Source organism: Phyllobates terribilis, unplaced genomic scaffold (genome assembly GCF_046119375.1).
Source record: "Phyllobates terribilis strain yellow unplaced genomic scaffold, ASM4611937v1 Scaffold_693__1_contigs__length_808095, whole genome shotgun sequence".
Classification (NCBI taxonomy): domain Eukaryota; kingdom Metazoa; phylum Chordata; class Amphibia; order Anura; family Dendrobatidae; genus Phyllobates; species Phyllobates terribilis.
In genome coordinates, this window is record NW_027363453.1 from 443,713 (window position 1) to 453,708 (window position 9,996).

At 41.3% G+C, this 9,996-nt stretch overlaps 3 non-coding genes and 1 pseudogene across 3 annotated transcripts; all 4 read right to left on the bottom strand.

Annotated features, from left to right (window-relative positions):
• Nucleotides 1-5,553: 5,553 nt before the first annotated feature.
• LOC141236048 (U2 spliceosomal RNA) lies at nucleotides 5,554-5,744 on the bottom strand. Its single transcript, XR_012301744.1, has one exon. It is a non-coding gene; the product is annotated as a U2 spliceosomal RNA (small nuclear RNA).
• A 1,115-nt stretch (nucleotides 5,745-6,859) lies between these two features.
• On the bottom strand, nucleotides 6,860-7,050 carry LOC141236049 (U2 spliceosomal RNA). Its single transcript, XR_012301745.1, has one exon. It is a non-coding gene; the product is annotated as a U2 spliceosomal RNA (small nuclear RNA).
• A 1,115-nt stretch (nucleotides 7,051-8,165) lies between these two features.
• LOC141236050 (U2 spliceosomal RNA) lies at nucleotides 8,166-8,356 on the bottom strand. The gene has a single exon (XR_012301746.1). It is a non-coding gene; the product is annotated as a U2 spliceosomal RNA (small nuclear RNA).
• A 1,115-nt stretch (nucleotides 8,357-9,471) lies between these two features.
• On the bottom strand, nucleotides 9,472-9,647 carry LOC141236338 (U2 spliceosomal RNA; annotated as a pseudogene).
• Between the last annotated feature and the right edge of the window lie 349 nt (nucleotides 9,648-9,996).

Here is a 9,996-nt window from a genome sequence, read left to right on the forward strand (position 1 = left end):
AATCTCTCAAAATCTTTTCCAGCACAACATAGTTACTTGGGGGTAAAAATCTATAAGGTCTATTCAATCTCATGTCCACCCACTTATATTTTCTTATATAGAAACCCAAATTATAAATAGAAAAGGCTTTAAGCTTCGATTCTGACCCTAATAAAATATTTATGCAGTTTGCCATATACTTTGCATATAAAAAGGCTTTGATATCAGGATAACCTTTACCACCTTTCTTTTTTGGCTTATACAATTCTTCGCGCTTAACCCTTTCCATTTTTGATCTCCATAAAAAATTAAAACATACTTTAATAATTTTTTTCATCGCATTGACAGGTGGAATAAAAATGGTTGCAACATATAAAATCATTGGGAGTAAAACCTGCTTGATAATTAAAATCTTCCCTTCCAACGTTAGCTCTCTCAGATTCCAAAAAGACACCTTTTTCCTAACCCTCTCCAACAGTGATTCCCAATTTTTTACATTTCCACACTCTTCCGAAAAATAGATGCCTAAAATCTTTGCTTCAAAGACTCTCAATAATTTACAATCGGATTCTAAGATAAAACCGCCCATCGTTAAAACACCAGATTTCTCCAAATTGATCTTAAAACCTGATGCCGCCCCAAACCATTCAACCGTTCTTAAAACCCTATTCATACTTCTTAAATCTTTTACAAAAACAGTCACATCATCCATAAAAGCCACCACTTTAACCTGCTCTCCCCAACTCCCAGGAATAAAAAAAACATTAATCACTTTGTCTTTCCTAAAAGCAGTTAAAAGAGGCTCAATCGCACAGATAAAAAGAATAGGGGATAAGGGGCATCCCTGTTTCACCCCACAATTAATCTTTACACTTCCAGATAAAAACCCATTTACAGATACTTTACTAAAACATGCTTGATACAAGGATTTAATACGTTTACTAAAATCATCCGGGCAACCCATTCTCCTTAAAACATCGAATAAAAAATCATGGGCGACTCTATCATAAGCCTTTTCAAAATCCAGAGTAATTAACGCCATCTTCTGTCTTCTATCGGAAACATCCCATATTATGTCTCTAATTAAAATCAACGAGTCACTGATCTTCCGCGTTGGAACTGCACACGTTTGGTCTATATCTATCACCGAACTCACCACTTTCTTTAATCTATTTGCCAACAGCTTCGCATAAACTTTATAATCTGTATTTAAAAGAGTAATCGGTCTCCAGTTTTTTAGCAATTCTCTATCACCTCTTTTGTATAATAAAACAATTACCCCCTCCAACCATGACTCCGGGACACGACATAAAGACTCAACTTTTAAAAACATTTCATAAAATTCATTCCCCACAATATCCCATAATATTTTATAAAACTCAATGGGTAACCCATCCGACCCTGGTGTCTTACCGTTTTGCAATGTATTAACTGTATTAAAAACTTCTTCTTTTGAAATACCCTCTGATAATAATAATTTATTTTCCTTAGTAAAACACTTATCCAACCCTCCTAAAAAATGCTCCTTCAAAGACCTATCTGTATTTTTTGCTGAAAACAGGTTATCATAAAATTCTTTCACTTTCATCTTTTTCCCCTCCAAACTCCTTTCCCCCTCTAAAACCCCCATAAAGGCCTTTTTCTCACAGATTTTTTTAAAAAAGAATTTAGTACATTTCTCGTCTTCCTCCAACACCTTCACACGAGAATTAAAGATAATTTCTTTTCCTTTTTCTCTCAGACATTTTTGAATTTTTTCCTTCGTCACCATAATTTCCTCCTCCACATTAACTCCATTATTCCTAAACTGATACAGACACTGTAGATTTGCATTAAGGTTATTGTATGACTGTCGCTTATCCGCAGCTTTCCTCTTGCCTACTTCCATAAAGAATAATTTAACTTCCTTTTTCATGTAGTCCCACCATTTAAAAGTAGAGTCAAAACATTTCTTTTCTAATTTCAGTTTCTCAAAGAAAGATTTAAAATCCTCCCTTACCTCCTTATGCTGTAACAATGATACATTCAGTTTCCAATGAGACGGCCTTTTTCCCTCATCCGCCTCTACCATCAGTGTACATTCAATTATTCTATGATCAGAAAAAGGTGCTTTATGCGTTTTAAAATTAGAACAAGTAAAATCCTTGGATATAAACAAATAATCTATTCTCGAGGAACAACCTCTTCCTTCCCAAGTAATTTCATACTCCTTCTTCTGCCCGTCCAACCACCAAGCATCTTTTAGGTTAAAAGAAGATAAAATACCCTTGAGACAAGAAACCGAACCATCTTTTACATTATTTAGTTGACAATTAAAATCTCCCCCTAAAATTACTGGAACTACACCTGGGATAAAAAGCTGCAAAATTTCAAACAAATGTAACCTTAAAACTTTTTCTGTATTGGCATAAATATTAAAACATCTATATTTCTTCCCATTCCTTTCTACATCCACTCTTAGAATCCTACCAGGGTATATTTCTTCGTAGTTGGTAATCTCCCATTCCCTGGAACATATAAAACCAACCCCATCACTTCTGAATTCATTCCCGCCTGAAAAACATAAATTACCCTTCCATATACCCCGTAAAAAATCATAATTTAACTTCTTTGACAAATTACATTCTTGAAGAAATACAAAATCAAAATTTTCATTATTAAAATAGTCATAAATCACAGTTCTTTTATATAAGTCATTGAAACCCTGAACATTCAGGGAAGCCGCCCTGATCATCTTTTAGTGACTGGCACCGGGCTATCTCCCCCGCCCTCATCGGATTGCAAAGCACTTTCATCGATACTCAGCCCTTCCGACTCTGATGTACTGGAAATGTCAAAATCCTTTTCACAAGCAAATACTTTTACTACACATGGCCCTACACCACGCTCTTTATCATCTACACTTCTTTTCAAAATTTTTGATGAATCCATCCTTTCCTGACCACAGGGTATACTCTGAGATAAAATCTCCCTAGGGGAAGGCCCTATTACAGGCAGGCTTTGACTTTTCACTACCACCACCTTTCCCCCTGCGCCTCCCTTTTTTACTTCACCCCCTTGTTCTTTTATATTACTCTCTTTGCTTGGTGGAGGGACTTTCTGCATTAATTGTCCCACACCCACCAGCACAGACTTCAATTCTTCAATCCTCCGTTCTTCATTCTTCTTTTCTTCTTTCTTCTTTTCTTCTTTCTTCTGCTCTTCCTTCTCCCGACCTTCTTTCTTCTGCTCTTCTCTGTTCTTATCTTCTTCTAACTCCTTCTCCTTCTTCCTTTCTTCCATCTTTCTTTTCTCATCCTCCTCCGACCTCCTCCCTCTCTCTTCTTTCTTTCTCTTCTCTTCTTCCGGTGTTTTCTTCTTCTTTACTTTTCTCACCTCCTCCATTTCCTGCTCATCAGTTCTCTTTTCACTTGCTTCCTCACCATCCTCGGCTTCATTCTGCCGATGTTCTGATGAAGTATCCATCTCCTCCTCGCCTCCTTTCTTCTTATTTGGACATGCATCCTCCTGATGAGCTGAACCGGGACACCTACAACACTTTTTGCACACAATATCCAAATGTCCATATTTACGGCACCCATAACAGTAATTAGGCATACCCGAAAAAAACAGATATCCACGGCTACGATTAACATAGACATTTGGTGGTGGTCTAAGTACCCCACCTTCTTCTTCTGGGTCCTTCTTGAAGGCTACCAGAAAAACCCTTTTTCCGTTCCACACTCCGAACCTAGTTTCCCCACGTTTTCTTGGGATAACTTTCTCACAATATGCACTTAGATAGTTTATTACTTCACTATCAGTAACAAATGGACTGAACAAATGTATTGTTAGCAGTTTCATGGAGAACTGAAAGGAGGGAATCACTCTCACTCCAACAAAAAGCTCGTTCTCCCTATTAACTTCATAGAGAGTATAGGCTCTTTCACACTGAGAGTTCCCCATTAAAGTTAAATCATATATCCCTCTCGAAAAAAAGGATTGAAAACAAAAAAGTTCCTCCTTTTCAATCTTCAGAAATTTACAAATCTCTCTGAAGATAAACTCGGAATCCTTTTCCTGCCGATAACCAGGAGCCACCAACAAACGGAGTGTATCCTTCAAAGGATAATCCTCTGAAAAATAGTCATTGGAATTGTTCTCCCGATTTTCCCTCCTACCTCCAAATGGCCTCTTCGATTCCATATTCTTTTCCTCCTTCTTTTTCCACAGATGATCAGGAAAAAAAACGACACAGCAGATCGCAGCTCCACCCGGATTTCAATCCTCTTCGTCCTACCGACCTCCACACCACGAAAAAGAACCGTCCTCCAGGAAGAAAAGGCAAATCTAGACTTTGCTCCACACCCAATAGCAGCAGCTGGACCAAGATCCAGAAGGCCGAGTGCAAAGATCCACCTAGATCACCTTGGCCAAATGACGCAACCCACTACAGATCGCAGCCAAAAGGCCGAGAAGCGATAACCAGAATTGGTTTCAAACTACGGAGCCACCCAAGGATCCTGAAAAGTCCATTTGTGGAGATGAGCTCCTGGACTCCCGTTAAGAAGACATGTTGTCAACCTCTAGATCCCTTTCATGCCTGCACTTTTCGGCTTGCTGCTGCTGCAATCCACGCGTTTTAGATCTGCATAACTCCACCTCTTTAAACACAGCACCTTCACCCCCTGCTGTTCCCACCCGCCTCAGCACCGTTGGAAGGGAGGAGAACCAATTAAGGCGGGGGGTGGGGTGGAACGAGCAGCTGTCTACCCTTAGCAGGAGGGCTCCTGATTACATACCTCTCCTGCTGCTGCTGCTGGCTGTCCAGCAGCAGACTGAAGGTGGCTGCTGCTGTGCACAGGTATATAAAGGCTCAGAGCCTATTATGACACGCGCAGCCAGCGTTCCATTGCCACATTCCATCTACTGCAGGCAGGATACCTGGCTGGCTGAATGTCGCTGAGAAGCTCACAGAGACCGCCATAAGCAACAGTTTAACAGAATGCCACAGACTAATCAACCAAACTTTTTGGGTTGGGTTCTCTTTTATAGTCTGCAGGCATTAAATGAAAGAAGTCAGTGTTCCAGCAGAAGGAGACAACGTTTCAGAAAAGGCATTGTAGCAAACCAAAAAAGAAATTTTAAGCGCAGCAGAGTAACCAGCGCACATACCTGTTAGCTCAGGTGCGTTTAAAAGGCTGCTGTTGATAACAAGGGCATTTGCTAAATAGATGGTGTGTGTGCAACAATATACTGAAAGGTCAATTATATTGTGCAGCTTATCTCACCACCTGTAGTTATTTAGGTGAAAGCTCCAAAATGCTTGCCTAATATGTCTGTTTATCCAAAAGGAAGTAAAAAGGGAGAGCTAGAAAGATAGCATTGCATCACATTACATGGCAATGCAATGCACAGTTGCTGAAGTTGAACCAAAATGAGCTTGTAATCTGGCTTCTGCAACTTTGAACATGAAAAATCCAATGAGGAGAAGAAAAGCAAAGCCAAAGAGTCCATCCCAAAATCCGACAAACAAGCAAAATGAACAAAAAACATTGAATTCAATTCTTTCTGATTTTAGAAACTGCATTAAAGAAGGGGTGCACCGGTCCTGGAGATACTGCAATACCAGGTCAATGCGTGGAGTGGACAGAGCAAGCTCTTTTTCCATCTCCCTGTTCTAAAAATCCATTTAATATATGGTCCCCAGATAGGGGACGTATCAGATATTAAACTGATAAGAACAGATACTACACTTGATCTTAGCCAAAAGGCCGAGAAGCGATAACCAGAATTGGTTTCAAACTACGGAGCCACCCAAGGATCCTGAAAAGTCCATTTGTGGAGATGAGCTCCTGGACTCCCGTTAAGAAGACATGTTGTCAACCTCTAGATCCCTTACATGCCTGCACTTTTCGGCTTGCTGCTGCTGCAATCCACGCGTTTTAGATCTGCATAACTCCACCTCTTTAAACACAGCACCTTCACCCCCTGCTGTTCCCACCCGCCTCAACACCGTTGGAAGGGAGGAGAACCAATTAAGGCGGGGGGTGGGGTGGAACGAGCAGCTGTCTACCCTTAGCAGGAGGGCTCCTGATTACATACCTCTCCTGCTGCTGCTGCTGCTGGCTGTCCAGCAGCAGACTGAAGGTGGCTGCTGCTGTGCACAGGTATATAAAGGCTCAGAGCCTATTATGACACGCGCAGCCAGCGTTCCATTGCCACATTCCATCTACTGCAGGCAGGATACCTGGCTGGCTGAATGTCGCTGAGAAGCTCACAGAGACCGCCATAAGCAACAGTTTAACAGAATGCCACAGACTAATCAACCAAACTTTTTGGGTTGGGTTCTCTTTTATAGTCTGCAGGCATTAAATGAAAGAAGTCAGTGTTCCAGCAGAAGGAGACAACGTTTCAGAAAAGGCATTGTAGCAAACCAAAAAAGAAATTTTAAGCGCAGCAGAGTAACCAGCGCACATACCTGTTAGCTCAGGTGCGTTTAAAAGGCTGCTGTTGATAACAAGGGCATTTGCTAAATAGATGGTGTGTGTGCAACAATATACTGAAAGGTCAATTATATTGTGCAGCTTATCTCACCACCTGTAGTTATTTAGGTGAAAGCTCCAAAATGCTTGCCTAATATGTCTGTTTATCCAAAAGGAAGTAAAAAGGGAGAGCTAGAAAGATAGCATTGCATCACATTACATGGCAATGCAATGCACAGTTGCTGAAGTTGAACCAAAATGAGCTTGTAATCTGGCTTCTGCAACTTTGAACATGAAAAATCCAATGAGGAGAAGAAAAGCAAAGCCAAAGAGTCCATCCCAAAATCCGACAAACAAGCAAAATGAACAAAAAACATTGAATTCAATTCTTTCTGATTTTAGAAACTGCATTAAAGAAGGGGTGCACCGGTCCTGGAGATACTGCAATACCAGGTCAATGCGTGGAGTGGACAGAGCAAGCTCTTTTTCCATCTCCCTGTTCTAAAAATCCATTTAATATATGGTCCCCAGATAGGGGACGTATCAGATATTAAACTGATAAGAACAGATACTACACTTGATCTTAGCCAAAAGGCCGAGAAGCGATAACCAGAATTGGTTTCAAACTACGGAGCCACCCAAGGATCCTGAAAAGTCCATTTGTGGAGATGAGCTCCTGGACTCCCGTTAAGAAGACATGTTGTCAACCTCTAGATCCCTTACATGCCTGCACTTTTCGGCTTGCTGCTGCTGCAATCCACGCGTTTTAGATCTGCATAACTCCACCTCTTTAAACACAGCACCTTCACCCCCTGCTGTTCCCACCCGCCTCAACACCGTTGGAAGGGAGGAGAACCAATTAAGGCGGGGGGTGGGGTGGAACGAGCAGCTGTCTACCCTTAGCAGGAGGGCTCCTGACTACATACCTCTCCTGCTGCTGCTGCTGCTGGCTGTCCAGCAGCAGACTGAAGGTGGCTGCTGCTGTGCACAGGTATATAAAGGCTCAGAGCCTATTATGACACGCGCAGCCAGCGTTCCATTGCCACATTCCATCTACTGCAGGCAGGATACCTGGCTGGCTGAATGTCGCTGAGAAGCTCACAGAGACCGCCATAAGCAACAGTTTAACAGAATGCCACAGACTAATCAACCAAACTTTTTGGGTTGGGTTCTCTTTTATAGTCTGCAGGCATTAAATGAAAGAAGTCAGTGTTCCAGCAGAAGGAGACAACGTTTCAGAAAAGGCATTGTAGCAAACCAAAAAAGAAATTTTAAGCGCAGCAGAGTAACCAGCGCACATACCTGTTAGCTCAGGTGCGTTTAAAAGGCTGCTGTTGATAACAAGGGCATTTGCTAAATAGATGGTGTGTGTGCAACAATATACTGAAAGGTCAATTATATTGTGCAGCTTATCTCACCACCTGTAGTTATTTAGGTGAAAGCTCCAAAATGCTTGCCTAATATGTCTGTTTATCCAAAAGGAAGTAAAAAGGGAGAGCTAGAAAGATAGCATTGCATCACATTACATGGCAATGCAATGCACAGTTGCTGAAGTTGAACCAAAATGAGCTTGTAATCTGGCTTCTGCAACTTTGAACATGAAAAATCCAATGAGGAGAAGAAAAGCAAAGCCAAAGAGTCCATCCCAAAATCCGACAAACAAGCAAAATGAACAAAAAACATTGAATTCAATTCTTTCTGATTTTAGAAACTGCATTAAAGAAGGGGTGCACCGGTCCTGGAGATACTGCAATACCAGGTCAATGCGTGGAGTGGACAGAGCAAGCTCTTTTTCCATCTCCCTGTTCTAAAAATCCATTTAATATATGGTCCCCAGATAGGGGACGTATCAGATATTAAACTGATAAGAACAGATACTACACTTGATCTTAGCCAAAAGGCCGAGAAGCGATAACCAGAATTGGTTTCAAACTACGGAGCCACCCAAGGATCCTGAAAAGTCCATTTGTGGAGATGAGCTCCTGGACTCCCGTTAAGAAGACATGTTGTCAACCTCTAGATCCCTTACATGCCTGCACTTTTCGGCTTTCTGCTGCTGCAATCCACGCGTTTTAGATCTGCATAACTCCACCTCTTTAAACACAGCACCTTCACCCCCTGCTGTTCCCACCCGCCTCAACACCGTTGGAAGGGAGGAGAACCAATTAAGGCGGGGGGTGGGGTGGAACGAGCAGCTGTCTACCCTTAGCAGGAGGGCTCCTGATTACATACCTCTCCTGCTGCTGCTGCTGCTGGCTGTCCAGCAGCAGACTGAAGGTGGCTGCTGCTGTGCACAGGTATATAAAGGCTCAGAGCCTATTATGACACGCGCAGCCAGCGTTCCATTGCCACATTCCATCTACTGCAGGCAGGATACCTGGCTGGCTGAATGTCGCTGAGAAGCTCACAGAGACCGCCATAAGCAACAGTTTAACAGAATGCCACAGACTAATCAACCAAACTTTTTGGGTTGGGTTCTCTTTTATAGTCTGCAGGCATTAAATGAAAGAAGTCAGTGTTCCAGCAGAAGGAGACAACGTTTCAGAAAAGGCATTGTAGCAAACCAAAAAAGAAATTTTAAGCGCAGCAGAGTAACCAGCGCACATACCTGTTAGCTCAGGTGAGTTTAAAAGGCTGCTGTTGATAACAAGGGCATTTGCTAAATAGATGGTGTGTGTGCAACAATATACTGAAAGGTCAATTATATTGTGCAGCTTATCTCACCACCTGTAGTTATTTAGGTGAAAGCTCCAAAATGCTTGCCTAATATGTCTGTTTATCCAAAAGGAAGTAAAAAGGGAGAGCTAGAAAGATAGCATTGCATCACATTACATGGCAATGCAATGCACAGTTGCTGAAGTTGAACCAAAATGAGCTTGTAATCTGGCTTCTGCAACTTTGAACATGAAAAATCCAATGAGGAGAAGAAAAGCAAAGCCAAAGAGTCCATCCCAAAATCCGACAAACAAGCAAAATGAACAAAAAAGATTGAATTCAATTCTTTCTGATTTTAGAAACTGCATTAAAGAAGGGGTGCACCGGTCCTGGAGATACTGCAATACCAGGTCAATGCGTGGAGTGGACAGAGCAAGCTCTTTTTCCATCTCCCTGTTCTAAAAATCCATTTAATATATGGTCCCCAGATAGGGGACGTATCAGATATTAAACTGATAAGAACAGATTTTGCGTTTATATTTAAAATATCGTAGTCTTTATCTTTTCTTCAGAGCTTTAAAATAACATCTTCCATAGGTGATAGTTCCATATACTCAGGGCTCTTTTCTTTCCAAGCTTCTTCATATCCATTAGGTAGTACATATAAATTTCACTTAATGCCAGTCTTATACAATCCTTGACTTCTATATAGTCTCTTTTAAACAACAATATGTTTCTGGTCTTCCATAGAGCACTTTTAACACAACTCAAAGTGCACCATAAAACTCTCTCTTTTTCTTTCGTCATGTTTGGTAAAATCCCATATAAAACCACTTCATGGCTTAAAAAATTAAGACCAGATAAAAATTTTAAAAGCTCACCACAGTCTTTCCACACT